This window comes from Bombus flavifrons, chromosome 7 (genome assembly GCF_040668555.2).
Source record: "Bombus flavifrons isolate JBK064 chromosome 7, iyBomFlav1_principal, whole genome shotgun sequence".
Taxonomy (NCBI): domain Eukaryota; kingdom Metazoa; phylum Arthropoda; class Insecta; order Hymenoptera; family Apidae; genus Bombus; species Bombus flavifrons.
Window position 1 is genome coordinate 16,297,573 of NC_138448.1, and position 23,523 is coordinate 16,321,095.

General features: G+C 42.2%; 1 protein-coding gene across 4 annotated transcripts in view; it reads right to left on the bottom strand.

Annotated features, from left to right (window-relative positions):
• LOC138182023 (1-phosphatidylinositol 4,5-bisphosphate phosphodiesterase epsilon-1) overlaps positions 1-19,893 on the bottom strand; it is a 125,155-nt gene extending 105,262 nt beyond the window's left edge. For 3 of the 4 annotated variants that reach the window (XM_069117489.1, XM_069117491.1, XM_069117488.1), the window contains exon 1: positions 19,333-19,893. The gene's annotated coding sequence lies outside the window, so the exon portion shown is untranslated. The other variant, XM_069117490.1, reaches the window with a different exon arrangement.
• Positions 19,894-23,523: the final 3,630 nt, after the last annotated feature.

A 23,523-nucleotide genomic window follows, 5' to 3' on the forward strand; every position in this document is an offset into this window, starting at 1 on the left:
GATCCCATAGATATAGAAACAAATATTTTTAGGATTCACCAGCCATCGTTTTTGGCATAACGTTCTTTTCTCATTTTTAGTCTTAGAACATGCTAGCGTTTCGTGGAAAACTCCGCAGGTATTTTACGTTGTACGATCGTTGTACCAAGCGTAGACGAATTTTTCCATTAAAGTTCAGAAATACCTTTTGTCATATTCGAATTACCGAAAGGCATCTGTCGATATCGTGGATAGCTCAATTTGTTAGTGCAGCAGTCCGGCAAAAGAAAACTCGGATTCCAATCTCAAACTTATATAGATTACGTGGTCCGACTTCCTTCCCTTCAAGTTTTCAAAAGTATTAGCTCGCGGTATATGAAACGTTTCTGTCGAGTTTTAATTTCACCGGCTAATACCATTCGTTAAATTTTATCTTACCGCAACGTTACGATTCCACGGCGTGGATTACTTTCTCTTCGGGGTTGTGAATTGCCAGTTAGATAACCAGATTCGCGCACGATTCTTTCGCATAGAGTTTTCTCGGATAATTCGCCGGTATGTTATTATTGGACAACGATCGAAAGACGAACAGAACGCACGCTTCTCTTCGTCGAGAGACGCGATTCGATCACGAATTTACGAGAAAGAAGATTTCCAATTATTTCGTTCCTTGTCGCAGTTACGGCTGCGTATGGCGTCGATTATCGTAACGCGATGAAACTGACTTTTAAAAACGATATGCGACAACCTGCTACGCGATACAACGCAGCCCGATCGTCCGTGATTGCGTACTTTCTTTGTCGCTTGAAAAGCTCGGATCGTTTAATTTTATAATTCTCAATTTCTCGCTATTTTGTTTGGCCGCTCGATGTCGTACTAATTTTATCATTACACGTACAAAGGAGATTCTTCTTTTGCCGATATAAAGGCTACCGACTGGCTATCTCGAACGGATAAATCTGTGAATTGTAATTTCGTTGTAAAAAGATACGCGCAAAATGATACCATTTTAAGCAGGATTTACGTTTATAATTCGTCGATCTCGGGAAAGGTTATCGAGTACCGCTTCTATTGACGTTAATTTACCATTAACTGGAAAATTCGCTAACGTTCGTTTACCGTTACCATAAATCTATCAAAGTGCCGGGGTATTTGTTGGGCCGATCGTTGAACGACGTTGCTTCCAACGACTGACGATAATTCGACCGACTGTTTTATAAAAATCGGTGTCTCGATCGACCGTTTACCCTGAGAATCATTACGATCGCTAAAGTTTGTAAAATATGTTTGTAATATGTTCGTGATTACATTCGCTGATACCGCGCACCGAACATAGATATGCAAATAGATCTCTAATTCGGAGAGCAAACCTCGATAACTAATTTGGTCCTCTCCGAAACCGATTCAATAGCAGCGATCGCTGCATTATAATCTGTCTGTAGATCTAACGATTTCGCTGTACGGACCACAGCTCTCGAATGTGGCTTTACGTTTCGACTACGTTTCGATTATAGTTGTACGTCATAAATTACAAATTAACCGACGACTCATAGTTTCATCGAAAGCAGAGTCGAATGGCACGCCGATGCTCTTTGACCGAATACTTGACACCATCGATCGGAGATTCCTTGACCGAAAAGCATTCTCCCCTCGATACACAACCTTTTGCTTACTTCGAAGTTGATAAATCGACGATCATAAATTCAAAGAAGAACCACGAAGAGTCGCTAAATTAAATATACAAATTAAATATACAAATATACTTCGTCTACGTGTATTGTAGTAACGAAAGACTGGTTAGAACGAAAAGGTAAAAGTTTGCGTTCGTTTTACTCTAATGCTATATCGAATATCGCGATCGTCGATGACCGTGACACGATTGCGGCGAAGTTTACGGAATGTTTCCCAAGAGAAGCTACTTTATGACAAAATTGTTGCACGAACGAGCGGTAGCTAACTATGTACGATCAACCAGTCGCCCGGCCAACCAGTCTACCGCGGACCACTTTGCAATTTCCTTCTACAATAATTTATAGAGACGAGTAGTCGTACCGCTGTATGCGTTAAAAAAATCTATCCGCGATTATTATCGATAATGTTGACCGATCGAAGCAACGTTCGTGCGTTAACTTCGCTTGCCCACACCTAGCGTCTCGATATCGCTACTACCTTGTGCCAGCAAACGATATCCACTTCGGAAGAACGATCACCGTACAAATAAAATAAATATAAGAAGAAATGAAATTCCATTTTGCAAGTGCAACGAATAATCGCGATATACGTATATCGTTACTAGCACGGTGAAAAGTATCTGGCACACAGTTAGATACCGATACTTATACGCGACTTCCAATTTTAAACTTTCTTTTTACCACAACCGGTCAACAACGGTGGTTTTTCGGTTCGTTACCAACTCCATTATCCACGTAGCTAACGTGGACGTGGCATAAAGTCGTTCCGTTTCTATATTTATTACGCGACTCCCGGAATTTTGCGGCGCGTTTTTGCTTTTTCAGCAGTAGAAAAGCGTAACGCGTACAACAGACTTGTTCTTTGTTTTTTTAAACGTTTTAAAACTGTACAACAAATATCAGGGTTCGCCGATCGCGATAAATTGTTGACAATGATTGCCGAAACGAAGCTTTTAAAACGATACGTAACATTTGCGAGCGCGAAGGAAAAACTCGACTCGGAAATACCATGTTACACCATCGAACGGGAAAAACAGGCGGGACTTAACTTAATGTATAAGAGTCTATAAATTGAGAAACTAAGAATAAATTTCACAAGATACATATATAAACGATTCTTTTCTTTGTATCTTTACATCTTGCAAGCACATGCAATTATAATAGGTATAATCGCATATACCGTATATAGTTCGTATCAAATACGATAATTTAGGAGACATAGAATGTTAAATAATCCGACTCGATGTTTCCACGTTAATCCTTTGATAATGAAACGAAGAAACGTAATTAGGTGGCAAGATTTATCGCGTATGCGGTATCAGATACAGAAAGTACGCGCACTTCACTCTTCGTAGAAAATAAAACTCTGCTATAGTATCCGGATCGCAAAATATTCGGCTAGAACGACGCTCTTTGGGGGGAGGGGTCTTTAAGGTCACTGAAGCTGAAAACGAGGGTCGTTTTTCACGGAAATAAGGCGTAAAAAATTTCGCTCGATCCGTCGATGCGTGATCCTTTTTCAAATTTACTATTCTCCAGCGATCGTACGATTTACTCTGTGTACGCCTGAACCGTGAGTACAGATTTGCTTTCTTTTTTATTCGTTTTATTTTCAAGGAAAATGGCCCTCGTTCTCAGCTTCGACGATCCGATATAGGAGGACAAGTTCGAAAGAAACACTTTCCAGTCCGGATACTGTGGCGAATCGGAAGATAGACACGCAGGATCGCGTTAAATACGATAACGCTTAAGATATAAAGTTTTCTAGTACTATGTTTCACGTTTTGACCGGATATTTTTTGGAAAATACGCGACACACCGTGAAACGTCTACAACGTATAAATCTCTAGCGAGTCTTGAGAGAAATTTTATCGGTCGAATTTCTACTTGTCAGCTTTTACGGGTATACTAATACGTTTGAAAACACATATGTTACCATGATTGAACGATTTTCCACGTTTATCGTACAAAAGCTATAAATGCAGAGAACGCGATCCATAGTTTGCGGCATTAAGGACAAGTTGATATTTGGTTGGTCTTTAGGAACAAGACGCTCGCAAAGCCACGTTAGCCCATCAAACAGTTACTTGTCAGCTTCACTTCTGTTACGAACTTTGTCCACGTAAGTAAGTACACGCCTGACGGAAATTCGATTGAACTAGCTGGTAATACAATTTTCAAAACGAGGTGTCGCACAATTTTCCCGTTGGAAAACTTCTATGTATAATCGATTTCACGAACGACGATATTTATCACCAACTACGATCGACTTTATTCGTCGTTTCGTCTTGCGGTTCATTCTTCCAGAAAGCTGCTACAGCTGACATATTCGTAATTCTTCGAATTTCGATCGTGTTATCAGCACGTTGCGTAACAAGAAACTGAACTTTTCACATCTGCCCCGAAGAAGAGGACCGGAATGTCGAGGAAACATCGGAACCAAATGCTTGTACTTGCTAATAATACGATTGAAAGCCGAAGAATCGGAAATACGTTATCCGATAATGTTGCGAAAGTTGAAAATCCAAAATGATCGTAAGCAAAGCAGGAGAAATACGTATGTAGTACGTTACGTATGCAAACGCATACGCACATACCTAAGATATTCTACGTTCGAACTATGTATCCTGTGGTGATACATGGCGAATGTAAATACATGGAAAATTATACAAAGTTATTTTGATATTCGGAGGAAAAATTTTCGTTTCGATTAAAACACACTCAGATTAATTGCCATGAAATTGTTAATTTTGCGCATCCAGCGTTCTGATTGCATTTTCCTGTTCATCGATGACTGATATCGACACAGTTTATATATCACCTAATAGTACACAGACACAGCGGTTAATGAGATAATCGATGCCGACATACTGTAATTGGATTTTGCTGCAGGCACATCGTCTCTGGTAAATCCGTGCGAATACCGAATTCCCTTACCAAATGTCACGTCTCTTTCTTTGCATAAAACATACATCCATTTATCATATTGTCTATGGTTTCAAACGATTTTTAAGATCCACGCTGTTATCGCATTTATACATATTACGGTGCAAATTTTCGGTTACCCGGAAAATTAACCGCAAATAAGTGTTACAACAATACGTCATAGCCATACAGATACTTGTTCGTATCTTTAATTTATCTTGTCGTTTCCTGTATTTAATTTGGTAATTATTATTACTGGCATATCTCTAAAAAATTGACGAATCGGACAAAATTACAGACAAGTACGTTATCGCGAAAGGAACATCTAAAAATTCCACAATTACGTACATAGATGTATGTATACGTATATGGAAGAGGCAAGGCCAACATTCTGAACAACCGCTTCAAAGATATTCGCGAAAAACTTCGAATAAATTTTGAAATAGGTGGCAGCATTTTTATACGGTCCTACGTAAACTTAACTTATCGATGCTAATCGTCTTTGTAAGCGTATCGGAAATTCGATTGCTAGAATTTATTATTATTATTATTATTATTATATATATATATCACCAAACGTACTTTCGCGTACTACTCTAGAACCAAGACCGCGCGCAGTTATCATTAGGTTACGCGTGGATACGTATCAGCGTGTACGCGACGAACGGACGACTAAGGCATAGCGAAACATTTCGTATATCGATGATTTATATTCTCTTTAATCGATATTGTCCGATCGTAAGCGTTGCGCCCTGATATGCATTTTGCTAGGGTTCAACGGAGAAAGCAACAGACACGCAACACGTGGATCCGGTAACCTCGTACGTATATCTTTCTGACGTTTACGTGTTTCTTCCTAAAAGCATTGTCCCGATCCAACGCGATCTCCGGTTGCCTTCCGCCTCAAAGTGGACTCGATATTTGTCGTGTAACAGCATTATTTAAACGTTCACAGTATGGACATATCAGGTGAACAGGAATTGGCTGTCAGCCAGTTCTGCAAGCTGGTCTCTCGGCACGTACTTTCGATGGACGTTCGGTAGATCTTTTGGACACGTGCCATTTCATTATTTTCGCAATGCCGCGATGCCTTCGTCGTCGTCGTCGTCGTCGTCGTCGTCGTCGTCGTCGTCGTCGTCGATATCGTAGCACCCGAAACATTTCAGTTACATTTTTTATCTCTTTCAAATGTACGTCGCGTATCGCGTACGTTATCGATTTTCGATACTTTGAGTTGATTTTTTACGAGACTAATATTGTATATAAGATGACACGTACATTCGTCTTCTTTTCCATTTATCGTTCCGAGTGTGTTTACGATTAAATATTCCCGATATACGAGAAATATTCTACGATAAAATGTATTTATCTACGTAAATTAGACAGAACGCGTCAAAGAGATGGATCGATCGTGGGTATAAACTCCGAATGGCAAATTAGAGAACAGAAATATTACGTGATTTCGTTTTTCGGAATATAAAAAGTGTGGTCAGGGATATAGGTATTGCACGAACGGACGAAAGATGATTTTTTACACGAGGATGAAACGAAAGTACTGATAGAAAACATAATTTAAAAAAAAAATAGCTTTTTCTACCTCTTTCGCGGCTTTTTTCGTGTTACGAGAAAGATGACAGAAGCTTCTTGGTTACCCGAGACATTATCTACTTGCCAAGTCACCTGAAACCTCTTTGTACGCAGCTTCCATACACGACAAAAGATATTTTATCGTTGTTTAGAGAGGTCTATAACAATCTGCGTAACAACGTCGATCCATTACAACAGCGACATACGCTTGCGTCGAATTTCACGAAGGATACGTTGGCAAAGATCGCGTTCTAATTTTCTTACCGCTCGTACCGTAGACTCGCTGTCTATGTAATATACGTAATACGAAAGGACGTAGAAAATATCTCCAAAACTAAAATACCCGTTGTAACGGTTAAAGGATTTCTACGATCGATCACGAAACGATGAAAATCAATTACCAATTGTCAATTATCGAAGACAAATGTTACGTATTAGGTTTGGAGCGGCGGAAAAGGAAGACTTTCCGAATCGTTAAATATGCACGACTTTACGGATTCGGCGCGACTGGCTCGTACCTACGAGGTATTATCCTGAATAAATAACACGCACTTGAAACAGGTATCGGAGAAAAAAACAAGTTTAAGTTTCGAAAGCTTCGACGTTTCAAAGGTTAAGGGTTAAAGGCGTAGATGAAACGATTTGCTCGTTCCACGAAAGACTGCTTCGAAGATCAAAATAAACGTTGCGTAATACCGTAGACTATGATAAAATACGACTGTGTGGAAAATCATAACGCATACGTCGGTACGACGCGCCGCGACGTACGATGTATTATACGACTATCGAAGGAAAATCACGGTGTTCCTCGAGGTGAATCCCGAAGGGGATTAAGGTCGGATATCGAATCCGGTGCTGGTCAGACGTCGACCATGGAAACAGATTGGTTAGAACGTACTTGGCAGCGATGGTAAATATCTGTGTCTCCGTATACTGTTGCTCAAAGTTGGTCGAGAAGCGTTCGCGAGCAAACTTTGTTCGACGACCGATGTTCGAAACGATTATCCGTTAATTGATATTTGATTCCAGTCCGATAGCAAGGCAGCTTTGATAGTAACGGGATAACTTTAATAACGCTTGCTCGCTATTTTGCGCGACTCGCGCCTTAGCTACGTCGCGTTATTTCCATCATCTCCGATTCGATCGTGATTCTCGACCCTTCGATTTTACGCAAAAAGTTTTCTTAAAACGTTAAAAGCGTCTTTTTGCCCGTTGAAATAAGAGTCAGATCGGGCCATACAGATTCTAGAATCGCAGCAGGGCGAAACTTTGCAAGCTGATGGCGCGTAAAAATATCATACGAAACACGAAAAGCGTTAGAAGCAACTCGACGACAGAGAGAAAGCCTCGTTGAAATTAATCGAATTTCAAACGGCGATTCAAGCGACTCGAATTCTAGGAAATCAGCCGAATAAAGTATAGAAATTCGAAAGGATATTTCAAGAATATGTTTTCCGATAAGCGATCGTATTTATCGTTTACTGGACATCTTCGAATCATCTAACGAGATGCATATTTGAAATTCGTCGCTCTTTGCTCTTTGATTTTAACGATAAAAGTGAATTTGCGTAAGAGTGAAAATGAAAAAGTATTCTATCGTTACGCGACTTAGACGGAACAACGATCGTGCGAATTCTATAGGACGTTTCTAAACCGATGACATAATCCGAGCAAACACGATAAAAACGAATTCTGTGACTTTACTTTTGATACATCGAAACACTCGTCGATTTACGCTTCTGATTTCCTCTCGTTCTCTCGGCTCGTCCTTAGCGGCGCCATTTGTTCTCAAACGCTTAGTCAAAGAACTTTATCCGTTGAAACGTTAACGAATACGGAAAACCTATAAAGACCGTGAAAGGAACGTGGAAAGATTTATCGGCATGCAACATCGGGCGAAATATTCGTCGAACTACCGTAAGCTAAACGTCCCTATCGTAAACTAAGTATTTCGATTCGACTATTTGCGCATATCTAATTTACGTAATGGTACGTTGCCGAATTCGTGTCAGCGAAACTTTGTCGCAGTTTGAAAGACTATATATTTGTCCAAAGAATCCAGAATGACAGGAGAAAAGAAGTCGAGACTAAAAATATCGTTATCTTTGGAAGCCGCAACGCCTCTGAATTCTTTAGCTACAGGATTTTCCATTTAGGACGAAAGGATCGTGTATCCGAAATCGATAATAACCGCACCGCGAAGAAGAGCTCGACGTAAGAAAGAAGCAAAGTATCGGTCTTTCTTTAGGTTTCTATTTTGATCCGCGCCCAGATTCCAATTGGATTCCCAAGTTCAATCGAATTACGATATCTTCTCGTTTACGTATGAATTTCTAGAGGAACGTTAGTACCGAATACGTTGGTCGAGTTTTCGCTAAGAGACACGGCATAAAGAACGACAGACCGTATTACGAGTTTCTACAACTACGTACGAACTTTATACGACGCGTTACGTACGAGTAATTCGCTTTTACTCGTTAGCGGTATCTTTAACTCGCGCCACTCGTTCTGCAGTTTCGTTCCGTCGTACGCCGGATGAAACGCAACGTCGTTGCCGTCGTTTTTCGAAATCTTACGGAAAGATTCGGACGCGCGTTGAACCATCCACGACGATCGCTTTCCACCATCGTCCGTTCTATCCAGACGCTCTCGCAATACGAATAACAATATCCTGAATTCGCTCATCGTTCGAACGCGCGACCAGTCAAAGTGGAATACTTACGACGAGCCGGGTTGATATAATTTTGATTTCCCCGTAGGCCAGATTCGTTATGGCCATTCGTTCGAACGGACGTTAATTTTAAAAGGAGAATAGCGTCTATCGGCTGGGTATTCCGTCAGATCCGTCAGATCCGTCAGATCCGTCAGATCGAATCCGAGCTTGCTCGCTGCTTGCCGAATAATCTCGGGAATAGCCTTTGCCGATCCAACGAGAAAGGAAAGTTCCATTTACATGGATAATTGCATAACTTAATATTTCGTTAGGTTCGCCGTGTATGCTGGATGCGAAGCTGCCATCCGAGATATACGATATACCGTATTCGTCTCTCGTTTCGAGTTAGGACGACGCGGTGCGACGTAGAATATTTATGGTGTTCCGAGTTGACGGCAGGTCTTCGTCGTTTGCCAGAGGGACACGACGCGGCGCACCATGAATATTTAGAAAATTAAATCGGCCAACTTGGTCGTCCCCTTTCGTTCGTTCGCTGCGCCTATGTTTCCCAACTTCCGAGTAATCGTAACTTTGTTTTAATAGATCGTTAAATGCGCGAAATCACGTTGCTCGCAATGAGCAACCGTCTCGATCGGCCATTCCGTTTCCAGAGAGAAACTCGAACGATTCGCCCTACGATCTACGATCCGCAACAAAGGGATTTCCTCTGAGTCCAAGGCTGAATGAAACTACCAGATAGCTCGGCGATGGATTCGATTGGCCCTCGACCGTTCACGATGCAACGATTCGCATCGAGAATTTACATTGTCCTGCATATTTATACGATCGCAGATTAAAACCGCGCAGAATCAAAGAGATTCAAAATATAACTCGCCTCTTGCTTCCATGCAACAGCTTCGATTTCCTTGCTTCCAGAACCTACGAGGAGAGCGGCTTTGTTCGACGATTTGATTTTCCGGCTGAATAACTAGATATAGTTGTCGAATGTTTTAAATAAACTCGCCGAGAACGTTGGATATTTAAATAACGGATTCGGGTATATCGACGATTACTTTTTCAAGATATCGATGCGAAAAAACGTAGGCAAATTCGTTGCCTTGGAACGTCCTATAAAAATGCAACGATAATCTGACGAGAAATGGTAAGGCATAAAGGAAATTGTTTTTATCGTTATTTATCCTTCTTTATCGTTAACGGTCGTTGTCGTACTTTTTAACGATAACCAGGAAATTTAGTCGTCGTGGAATGTTGTACGAAGCGATAAATTTATGGAAACGTTTGTTCGATCGTCGCACGGTAAAAGCTTTACGAAGCAATTACGCGTTTATTATATCGTCTAACCGTTGAACGAAAGTAACTGAAAGAAGGTAATTGAAATTAAATATTTTCGAAGGCAACGGATTTTAGTTCCGCTTTAGATTAATGTTTCGTCGAAGATGGAATAATAGCAGGTCTTTACTACCTAGCTAGGTCACGCTATCGATATAGCTACGTATTTTGCAACTACTTGTTGCTTTCCAACGAAATGGCTGTCGTCTACTAACGCCTACTAACGTCCAACTAACGTTGTATAATAGACGGTACCATGATACATCGTTATATGTACTACGAAAGCGAAGGTTAAACGATTAAATCGTTTTCTCGACAACGTAGTTAGAAGAAAGACGCCAACCACTTTGTCCTAGAAAGTTGTCTACCTTAGGTCCTCGTATACGACATGATCGACTTGGCAAATTTTCAAAGCGAATCTTTATTCGTCTATGATCATGGTCGGCTTTAGCTGGCTTAACTTTAGCCACCGGCTTTACGTTTAACGCGACGTATCATTTACGTTTCTTTTCCAACCGATTCAACGAGAGTCAACTTTCATATCGGAAAATTACCCGACGTTGTTCCAGTAACCGCAACCGTGTTTTCATCTCACAAGAACTGCAAAATGCAATTTCACCCATTGCAAAAGCAACTATGTAGCTTATTCGTTGCCTCTGGTGTCTCGTTACTTTGTAAGCTCGTACGGCGCGGCGCGACGTCGTGAAAATGGTTTGTTTCACCAATCAAAACGTATCCTCGACTCGTTCCGAAGGTTTTCACGTTTTCATTGCCACAGAAACGACCGATCGAAACCAAGCGCAGATACCTACGTGGCATGCGCGTTGCTTAACAAGTTTTTCCTCCTGCGTAACAAACGATAACGAATAAATTGGCCGTTGGATCGACGAAACGTTCGATAGAACCGTATCGATTCCACCGCGCTTACGAACAAGATATCTCGCGACGCGATATCGTCGCATCTGCAACGCTTTGTACGACATATTTTGCGTACATTGTCGTTGAACGGGAGATATCTCGTACGTAAATTCAGACAAAGATGCAAAGAGAACGCGCTCGATCCATCCACTTTGTTAGCACGTACGATATCCGAAAGAAGCGCGAACACATCGTCTAACGTTTGCGCAAATCCGGCAGAAATCGACTATCTAAACAGATACGAACATTTTTATCGAAAAATAAGATTGCGCGGGAATTAGGAATACCGAAAATCCAGTCTCGTAACGTAACTCGCGGCACGACTAGGAAGAGGGTGATTCTACGGTCCATGTAAATATTCGCCAAGTCCATCTGTTTCTTTGGTATTTAAAATCAATGTCGCGGAAAAGGAAGCAAAAGAAAGAAAATTGTACACTATGACGTATTCCTCCGCGTCGAAACCCCGCGTAGACTCTCGATCGTATCGCGCGTTACGAAACACGTTATATCGTACTCAGAAAAATACTACATACTCGCGATCTATTCGCCTCTAAATACGAGAAGATGGACGCGCGAAATCTCGTCTACGGTGCGAAGGGATAAACAGCGACAACTCGTTTTGGTCGCTGATCGAGTTGTCCGAACGTTGGACGCTCGATGTAACGCCGCGAAGAGACGGCCAGCGAGATGACCGACCGGTGGCGTGAAATAACAAGGCTCGGTACTTGGATACCACGCGTACGCGTTTCGCATACATACGCTTTTGCGAATATCTACGTCTACGCGTTTAATTTCTGACAGAGTATAACGACGTATAAGCGTCGAACATTGTCGAAACTATACGTCGGATGGAAAAGATCTTGCAAATTGATCGAGAGACCACTCGTAATTGATTCCAGCAACGATATTTAAAAACGTCAAAATGTCCATATAGGAGTGTAACTGCTTCAGAGCGGTAAATATGTTGATTTTTAATACGCCAACTAAATGCGAAATTGTATTTTCTGCACCGACGTTACTATTTCTACGAGACGTTCTTGCGAGTATCGACGAATCGACGAAACTCTTGTTTAAACTAAGGGATAACGACGGTATCGCAGTTTTATTTCTATTTATGTTCTAAATACGAAAACAGCCATTGTACGAAAATTGTTCGTTAGCGTACAGAGTGTATCGCAGAAAGTGAAAATCGGATTCGCAGCGAACGCGTTAAGTAATCTCGATCGTCGACGTGTTGATCGACGTTTCGCGTTACTTTACGCAAACGATATAATTCCAGGCATTTTACGCAGAATGTTTCGAATAGTCGAATGTACGAGATCGAGCGACAACGAAACGACCCAACGGTTCCGTCGATACAAAGTATATCGCCGAAGCGTAAGGCCGACACGCCTAACGAGCCATCGATGTCCCTACGGTCCTTCCGCCAAATATTCGGAAGAAGGCGTACGTGGCAACGGTCGCCGACGCCTAACGAACGTCTTGCGTAGTGGGGATATCGAGGGGCGACGAAAAGAAACCAATCGGATCGGAAAAATAGTCGAGTTTTAACCGCGAAGTGAGAATAGTCGGGTTGTAACCGGGAAGCGAGAATAGTCGGTGGTAATCGAGAGTTGTACAAAATGAGTCGAATGCGAGGATCGTTAAAAAATACACCGCTGAGCAGCCCCGAGTATTTCTTTGGCACCCTGTGCCAAATACCGCCTCACATGGAATCAGGTAAGCGACTCGAATGGCTCGAACGCGGCAGTTCGATTCCTTTTCTACGAGTTGAGTGGAACGAACGCGTAATCCGACGATATCAAAGTTTCCACTAATTTGAAAAAAACTTTGATACCTAACCATTTTATTTGGTTTGACCTCCGTATCTTCCCGTTTTACGCGCTCGCATAAAAAACAGCTGCATTCGAGTAAATTGAAAAGTACGCTGCTTGCTACCGAATTCGTAGAAATGGATCCACGAGAATTCTACGGACGAAACGAACGTAACAGATTCGTAGCTCGAGCTGCGATACTTATCGAGAGTTGCGTTTAACGAAAACAATTTAGCGGCAGAAAAGAAGCGGGAACGCGATAGATCAAATCTATGTGTATAGCCTTCTCGCATAGAAACACGTATATACGTTCGAAATTTTACGATTTCGCGATACCAGGAGGAGTTTGCGTGGAAAATGGTTACTAGCTCGGTCACAACGATCTACTGGAAACCACTAGATTCGAGAACAAACGTGTACAAATTTTCGTCTGTGCAACGGCTTAAAAGTCCTCGTTTCCCTTTCCATATCGTTGCGTAATATTCAACGTTTCCTGTAATTTCCAATGTCAACTCATAACGTCGTCCTATACGTATGGTAATTGATGCGCTATCCTGTGCACGTTCCTAACGACAGATACGCGTTACACCTATAAACAGGATATTAGAAAAAGCTATGCTATATGCTATATCTTATATGCTATTTGCATATAAGATACGATTCTAAACGGCAGGATCGTAAAACGGATTCGCGTACAAAGACGTCGTTCGACGCTTACCATTTAAGTTACGAATAATTTAGTTTTACGCCGGAGAAATTTAAAACGGTGATTTAGTTTCTGGATATAACGAGACTCAGCCAACGAACCTTTCTCTTTATTTCGCTCGCTCTTCGCGTCTCTCACTTTCACGTAAATCAACGAAATTAAATATAACGGCTCAAATTCTATCGTAATCTCGTTTCTCACGGCGAGTAGCGGACAAGCATAATATTCGAAACAGCGCTACGATCGTATTTCTAGCGTAGAACAAAGTTATCTATAATTCGAGAAATAAGCCTCGAACGATAGTTTCGTACAACGGCTGTCCTCGTTGTCTCGATATCCGAAATCTGGCGAATGTCGGCCATCTTTTCGGCACCCTTTTCGGCACCCTTTTCGATACGTGCACGCGGTATAACGAACCGACGCTCTCGTTCCGATGAAACCGCGGTTGTGAGCTGTCAAATTTAAGAGCGATCGTCGGATAAATTATAGAAATAAATATACTTGCCGCGTAGATCGAAAATATTATAGTCAAATAATTAGAAAAGTTAAAACGTCATTGACTACCGTAAGCGCTTCCCGAAAACGTTTTAATTCGCTAAAACCTCCGTTTCAAATGCTTTTCTTGGTAAAAGTATCGCGTGTTTCCAGTCCATAATTTCTTCCTCAGGGAAGTGTTATTAACGGGATTACCAACTAGTTCACATGCGTGTTCAGATACGATACAATGCGCAATGGTATGAAAATAAGGTCGGAAGAAAAGCTTCGGTTTTAATTAAGAAGTAAGCTGCTACCCGTTGCAAAATTTACATCACCGCCTTTGCGGAAGAATCATCGTCATGACCAAAATCTAGACCAGCTTTTAATTTTCTACGGAGACTCGTGGAATAATACAAAGTATGAAACACATCGGAAGAAATACGTTACGCAACGCGTAAGAATTCTTCGCGTAATATAAGCGTTCTCTTTCCGAATATAAAGAATAACATATCCGTTGTTTACTGTTTCAGTTACAGGGCTGGCGATTTCAAAATACGAATTTTTTCGAAATACGTGGAAGGGAAATGGAGACTTTATCTTTGTAATTCGGACCAAAGCGACGTTTTATGTCTGCGTACTGCATAATAGAATTTTACGTGGTATGTCATTATGTATGGTAATACGTTTTAGCAAAGAAAACTAGAATAGATTAAAACGAGCTGAACCAGCGTAAGAAGATTTCCGCTTTATGCAAATTTAAAAACGGGCCAGAAATTCTCAAAAGAATTGCCAACACGTTGCTACGTTGATGCATTTTGAAGGCTAATTTATGCATTTAGTACCGTGACCGATAAATTATTACCTATTCCATCCCATAATTCCTATTCCATGTGATCCTGAATCGTTTATTGCGCACAGAGAGAGGCAGAGAGAGAGAGAGAGAGAGAGGGAGAGAGTTGCAAAATTTTCATATTAAACGCAAATTTTTAAACAGGAAGAAACAACGGAACGATGCTTATACCCGTGCTCGTATGCTGTATTTAACATACATGCACGCACGCACGCACACAAACACTCATACGGTCAAAGTATATAAGTATTTAATATATGTAACGCTTTACGCAAAACACCGTGTATCGTATATAGTAACGTTTAAAGTGGAAGAAATTTTTCAGGAAAAGTTCAATCTCGAGGAAAAGGAAAGAGCATTTTTCTCTCATTTTCGAGTCGACGTTTCAACGAAGAATAACTCGATCGTACTTGTATGCATAGATATTCCATGTGCAAGGCGTGTATATGTACATATACATATATATATACATAGCGTATACGTGCGATCGAGTCAGGGTCAGGATCAAAGATATCGAGTGAAATGCGCGAATTTAACGCCATCGTGTACGAAAGGCTTCTCTCTATTTCGTTGTACGTATACTCCTTTACGCTCCTTACGATCTACGCCTATTCTTCGCGAAAGCATGAGAAAACGTGAATCGATACTGTACAAGGTCCGCGCGAGTCTCGAAAGCGTATTAAATTTCAAAGACATTGCGATATAAAGCGAAAAATCAGCTATAGTATTTTTTATTACTCGCATAGATCGCGCATAGATGCTAGATGTAGGCACGCGTTTGGATCGACGCATAGTATCGCCGACAGCCGTAAACAACCATAAACGTGTCGTCGCATCAGGGTTTAGGCTGGATAACGGCTTCGAGCGGTGATACTTTCGACTGGCGAGTTAAGAATTAGCGCGCGGTTCTAAGTAAAGAGTTGGCGGATGTTATAGTTTCGGGGTGCCGACGATCGACGAGGGGCCCGACATCGATCGGCCGCCGTCGTTGTCCGCCGCCGCGGATCGCGGACACACCACCGGTGCACGGTTCACGGGGCCGATGACTCGGGAACACTCGGGCTTACGGTGCCCTGCGGCAGGTGGAAAGCGATCAGGGTTTTCTAGAAAGATTCGACGACGCGACGCCACCGAGCGGGGTAAGAGAACCGACAACGAGTCAAAAAGCTCTCGGTACTTTCCCCGCGACGTTCGCGAAATCGAGATCGTCCAACATCGACGTAGGTATCACGCGTCTAACGCAGAATGTCAAAGAGTATACGTTGTCGCTTCAAAAGGAACGTTTGTTTCGACGGAATTCACCTTAGAAATTCGTTGATCGATCGTAATTTATCGTAAGACGAAATTCAAACGTAATACGATATAAAACTCGAACTGTAAATCAATAGGTATTATACGTATTAATATTCGTTAATATTCGATCGATCGTTTAAACGAATTCGAGATACACGGCTGCTTTCTCGATGCTAAAAATCGTTTAAAATGTGTAAATTTTTTAACGAATTGTTTGAAAATGATCTAGCGATACAATTATGCGCGATATTAACGATTCAGTGCACAGCGTTAAGCCGTTAAGGTAATGGGGGCAACGTAAAACCATGGATAATATTCTATTGCGATATAGCGGTCACGCGGCATTAACGCATCGTATGCCTGTCACTGATAGAATATAATAATCACCCGATGAATCATCGATCCAATAGAAATATAATATTTTGGCTAACGAACGCTCAAGAGATAACGTAACAGGTTATACACCTCCGTGCATACACACCACTACATGTATGTATATTCTTTCCGTCGTTTATCTAATAATCGAAAGCGCCGAAGCACCGTATCAAAAATTCGTTATCGTCGTTCCAAAGAAAACTATAAATCGAGAAAGGACTCGAGAGAAGAGAAGTTGATATTCTTAGCCACCTTCTTGATGCGACAATTATCATCGATCTTACCGGTTATCGGTTTATCGTCGGTTCTATCAAGTTTTAAGACGTATATCGTCGTATAGAGAATCGGACGATGCCAGAGGGGGGATTCGAATCAAAGTTGGACAAAGAGACGCTTCGTACAATGGTATCGCGCTACCGCGAAAATCGAATTTCTCTCTTGCGTAGACTCGCGCGCCGTTCGTCTTATCGCGACGTATCCTTATCGGCTTATTTATAGACAATTAGAAGCGACCATCGACCATCCCCTTCTGCATCTTACTTTAGTCCGGTGAAACAAATACAAAAATAAAAGTGCAAACGCTCCATCAGCTCGCGGATCTTCGTGCAGAATTCTTCGCGAGTCTGTAGAGGACGCGATTCTCCGTTTGATTCCAAACGCACAGTCTGTGTCGTTGAACGAGGGATCATTTTTAATACACCCCGTGCGTCAACGACTCCGCAACAATCGCCAGACCAAAATCCTATCGAGCTTCTTCGGTCCGAACTAGGCGGAAGGATTTCAAACACGCCGTACCAGGTCTGAGCAAGATCCGGGGAGAGTACCTCTCGAAGAATGGCACAAAATAGATGAAAAATTCACGAAAGCATCGGTACGTCCGATGCCTGATTGTCTAAAAGCTGTTACGAGAAAGGTCGCGACTGATTTGTAGCCCAAAATCGTGAGTTTACAAATACTTTTGTCGCGCTGAAAACGGAACCTCTACGTGCGTTTCATTTTCTTTATTTGTTACAATTATTTTTAAAAATCGCGATTCGCGGTGTACTTGAACTTTAAAGCGAGTTTTGCAAAAAAATTAAACAAAGAATCGCGTTCTTTAGAGATTTACGACGATCTTTGTGCGAAAATCCGGGCTGTGCCGATACTTTCGTTCGCCACTGTATGTACGCACGTACGTATCTACAAGGGCAAAGTCTATCGTACAATGTTAATATAGAAATATTTTTATAAACGTACAGTTCTAACATTAATTATCGCGATAACGGCAATAAATTGTAGCTTGTTCGTTTCGCGATTTACTTTTTGTTACGTCATTCATAATATTATTAGTCGCACGAATCCGCGTCATAATTTATATGGACTAAAATATCGATAAAATTACGAATATTCTGCAACTACGATCTTTGAGATCGCAAGATTCGTAGAACTTTAATCGCGTGACGACCGTAATGATAATTCATAATAATAATAATAATAATAATAATAATTCAAGTTCAACGTAAAAACGATAAAATTATCATCAAATTATTATTGCACTTGCAATTTGTTCTTCATATTCCGAAATGTTCGATAATAGGCCAGCGATAAAGCGGACTTGTTCAAAGAAATGCAAATTCGCGTCGCGTTCGAACGTGAAAATAGGAAAAAGTCAGAAATTGCAAGAGATAATTATTTCTCTTTATACGTTGCGCGAAGCGATAAAAACTTGAATCTCGTTTTAAATTAGCTTAATTTGCATACTCGATTCTAATTAAAATACGAGAAGTAGGATCGAACGAAGCACCGGTAATCTAGAATACTATACCAAATAATGGATAACGTATTTGCTAGTTGGCTCGACAGAGTTGTGACATAGATAGATATTGTAAGAAGAATAAAAAAAAATACATTTATTTTCGACTATTATTTCATTCTCGTTCTCAAGTTAAAATCGTTTTTAAATCTCGAGAAAGTTATCTCGTTCCAAGATCTTTTCGCGACTATTGTTGTTACACGACGATCGTTATTGTTACAAATTTGAAGAGCGTAAGATTTTACGAAAAGGAGCCAAAAGGAAAGCACGATAGTTAGAAGCGGAGAGAACTGAGAAATCGGCGAAGGTGGAGAAGGAACGCGATGCATACAGGTGTAACGAAGAAACATTTACGACGTAAGTACCCACCTGGTATCGTTGCAGCGACAGATCCACGTTGTCGAAATTAGCTTTGGTCCCTATTCCGCCGACTTTTCACGCAACGCGAGAATGTCAGCTAACGTCGCGTATTCGGCAAAGGTGGTAGCATTTTGCTCGGACGGTGATTCACCCTCTGTTATCACGGCGCGGCGTCAACGGGTTCGAAAACGAGCGTGTTCGTTGCATCGTCGGTCTCGTTCTCGTTACTCCATCGAGCCACTCGAAGTGGGATCCCCCGAAAACCCGACGATCCCGCGGCAATTACCGACAATTATTCTTGCACCGAGCAGCCAGCCAGCCAGCCAGCTAGCCAGCCAGCCAGCCAGCCAGCCAGCCTTTCGGTGTGTATCCGCCGAATTAACGCGAACAGAGAGATCGGGTCGCGTTGCGTGAACGTCGAAAAGTTACTTCGAGCGTGGGGGCCGTGCAATGGGGCGAGAATCGGGAGGGTAGAAACGAACAAGATCCTTTATTTTCGGAGGCAGTGTGCAAACAGAAACAAACACACCAATGGTCACGTAAACGACACTTCTCTACTCACTCTTGGGCCAGAACACTTCGCGGACTCCTGCTCGAGCGTCCGCTCGACTCGCGGTCTCTGTTGTTGTTTATAGTTTGGTCGGAATAAACGCGGCTCGGGGAACGCAAACTACAGTGGAGTAGTGGACGATCACGCGCGAAACGTCGAAAAGGAACGGGCACGCATGGAACGGAAGCACGGTGAGCCAGAGAAAGAGAGAAACAGGAGAAGAAAGAAAGAGAAGGAGACAGAGAGAGACAGAGAGAGACAGAGAGAAAGAGAGAGAGAGAAAGACGGACAGACAGACAGATAGACAGATAGAGAGACAGACAGAGTAGTTAGTAAGTAGGGGAGAGAGAAAACGCGAGAAAGATGAATAGACGAGGAAAGAGAAAAAGAGGAAGCGAGAGTAAGAGGAAGAGAAAAGAGATGGGATACGGGAAGGCCGGCCACGGTAGTACGGCCGACGAGGAGGGAAAATGATGTTCTCGGTGCAGATGCACTCGCGGTCTAAAAGACACGTAAACGCACAGAAAATCGACGTGCACGCGACGGCGGTCGCGACGATACTGCGCCCTATCGGGCGGCCCTGCGCAAATATAATACCACCCCTCTCCTACAGTCCGGCCACGCTATTCTCCTCACCGCCACTACCACCACCAAACCAAACCAAACCCAACCCAACCCAACCCAACCCAACCCAACCCCCTACCGACGATCGGTTTCTCTTCCTACCCTTTTATCCGCCATCCTCTTCCACCCCTTTGCCCCATTCCCATCTACCACTCCGCTCCATCCGACCCTACTACTCCGTCTTTCCATCCCCCTATCCCCTTTTCCGCGCTCTCTGCTGCTCCTCTTCCACCCTCCTATCGCGCTTCTTTTTTTTCCTCTCTTTCCACGGCGCTGGCGACCCTTGCCCGCGCTACCGCAGAACCTGCTACAGGGATCCCTTTTCTAGAACGGGGACGGGAGGGAGGGGGCTTTGCTGCGAGCTTCCGGTGCACACCGATGGCTATTTCCGTTCACGCTCCAAGGACTCAAGACGACGAAGAGGACCGGTCGGCTAACCGGGGCGCTGCCTCTCCGCTCTCTCTATCGCGGGGTAATCGTACGTATCGTGCCCGATCGTGCCTCGATCGCGTACCTCGTGTATGCCGATTACGTCCAACGACCGATAAGATTCCTTCGCTAGGCTCGCTATTTCCAGACCCTTTGAGCCCGACGATTCGCTGGACACGACCGTTCATCCTGATTTATTCGATATTTCACCGATACGCACCGTGTGCGCCACCTAAGTTTCTCCGCCCGTTGTTACAGGCCTCGGCGAACCAACGCGTCGGTATTTTATAATTATCTCACCTTTGTATCTAGAATCTGGAGTATAGATTTTCCGAGCTTGTTCGCGCGGATCGGATGCGCCAACCTTCGTTACAAATATATAGATAATAAACGTGGATAGACGCCGCGCCGGGTCCTTTATCGTTATTCGTTTCATCTTTCGACCAACATCTCGCAGGAATCGTAATCGCGCGAAAAGAGTGCCGTCGCGAAACAAAGCTGTGTCGCAAATACGAGTGCCACTCGAGTGACAATTACCTGTGCCCCGTCCCTCCCGAAGGCTGATTGCGAAGCACCGACGGTTTTATCTTTGCGTTTCTCCGTACGATTGCATCAAATTATTATATCAAACAGAAATTGTTATTCATTCGCTTGACTGTTACATCGCTCGACCCAGTCACGTTGCAGCTGAATAGGAATTCAGACAAGTTGGTATTCTATTCGAGGCGTGTTCCTATGTGTGAAGTAAAATAAACATTTGGCATCTTCTTGTATAGGACATTCCACTACACATTACGCTACGACGGTATGGCGGTATTACGGTATTACGGTATTACGAAGTAAATCCGGCGACTTGCGCGTATATCTGTATATTATGCCTTAAGAAATAAGTTTGAAGGGACAAAAGAAACACAAATACTCTGGATATGTCCGGTAATAAAATTAAATGTACGTATATATACCGAGAATGTAACGCGGACGAAGAATAAAAACTACATGATGTTAAGCCAATTTTATAATTTAATCGTAAGACGTGATATCCTAGACATGTTTTAGAAATATCTTTTGCATCTGCGTTAATTCCGTCGAATTAAACGGACTTCCAAAACAGACGCGATAGATATCGCGAGAGGCGGAAATAGATCGAACCATTTCATAAATAGTTGACGGCGTTCGATCCGCAGGAAGCCGCGAGAGGAGCGCTCGCGTTACCAGTTAAAATGTAACGATTTCATTAGTGGTATTTAATATCGTTGTAAACTCGTTGATAATATTAGGCATTTCTAGGTATTAAATTTACATGAAATTTTTCGTGAAGCAAAAATCGACGAAAGTTAAACTATGGTAAAAAGACTAATTTTCCTCGCGTTTCGTAATAATTTTATCCTATATGGTAAATACGATAATATTCTACGTATAATGTACATAAATACGTTGTAAGAAGAATGTTAGGTTCGAAACCGTCGTATCGAGTCTGCCTAGTAACGCTAATTAGCCAATTTCGAGAATTTTATTACAGCGGATTGACAAACGCGACAAACGCTATCGGAAACAGACCTATGTCTAATAAATTCTACTCCTATTAAATAAATTAAATAATTCTACTCGCAATTTCGATATTTCTCCATACATACGTTTACCCGTTGGATAACTTTTACGAGTAGTTTGACGCAGCCGACAAATTGTCGAAAGTAAATAAATAAATAAACGAGATTCGAATAAATTAAATTCGATTATTTTTTGCAAGATCTACAAAACTTACAAAACCTTCGTATTTCTAATAAAAATTTCTAATACGCTTCTCGCACGTTTGAAATCTCATATTCCGTAATGGAAGCTCAAGTATTTGCGATTCGGTTCCAGGAACAGGACAATTACCGTACATCGTGCCTTTTGCAATAAGATTGATCTTTAGCACTTTTACCGTATATGCCAGTAAACCTACTTCCGAGCAATAGAAAACGCTATTACGAGGAACGTTATAAAATTAGATTTTAACTCGAAATTAAATTTTATTTTACCTTTGGTTTGCTCGACATATTATTTGTAACCTACAGAATCGTATTCCCTTAATTATTTTTGTTTGCCAATAGTTCAACGATATTATTCTTCAAAATATACAGGGTGCGGCAATAACTTTGATCGCTTTGAATATTTCCGTTATTTTTAGGGAAATGGGAAAACTTTGCTTGCAAAAGTGGTACGGTGCGAAGGGGGCTGTAACATGACAGCGATAATTCTTTCGTACTTGGACACGGTCTCCGGAGATTTCAAATTCACCTTCGTTTTCCTAAATCGCTTTCTTTACTTTTTCATGGCTGGTAGAATAGAGAATATTTGGACGATGTCAACGGTCTCTGATACATGCATTGTCATTCGACTATAAGTAAGCGTAAGCAAGGAACCTTACGCGATAATAAACGTTGTCTCCTTTAAGCAGTGTCTCCTTTGAAATTGTCGGATAGTCCAAGTCCGCGTACTCGCTATCGCTTGTGGATTATTTGTTTCGTCACGCATACTGCGACGACGTATCTTGCCGTGTCTTCGTAGCCCTCGTTGGGCCTACTTACACGTACGTATTTGTAACCAACGTAACGCGTTACAGTGTTAAAACAACGTAATAGTTTCGTGACTAGCTTAGCCGTCTGATATAACGCTGCTTCGTCTCTTTTCGTGGAAGATTCAAATACATACGTATTCCGTTGGCAACATTAAAAAGTATCGTGTGCCAGCGAAGTATCGTGAACAGCCAGTAGCGTCGTCGGATACGAAACAGAGACTCGTCGCAGCATGCTCCACGGTCGATCCGCGAGTAATAACGAGTGGACAGGATTCGACGATCCAGTGATTTCAAAGTTCCATCGATGCGAACGATCGGTCGTTCGTTCGTTTATCGTCGAACGACCTTGTACAAGGGGTCGTTGAAATCGTGCAAACATCCGCTGTTGCATCGGACGGGACGCGATTCGAAAGAACGGCGGTGACCTTGAAATCTCCCAAGACCATCCATCTACGAAAAGATCATCACTGCCATATTACCGCCTCCTCCATACCGTGCAACTTTCGTTGACAAGGAACCTCGATATCTCTAAAAATGACGAAAGGATGCAGAATGATGGCTAAATACCGAGAGATACAGAATGTCTTAGA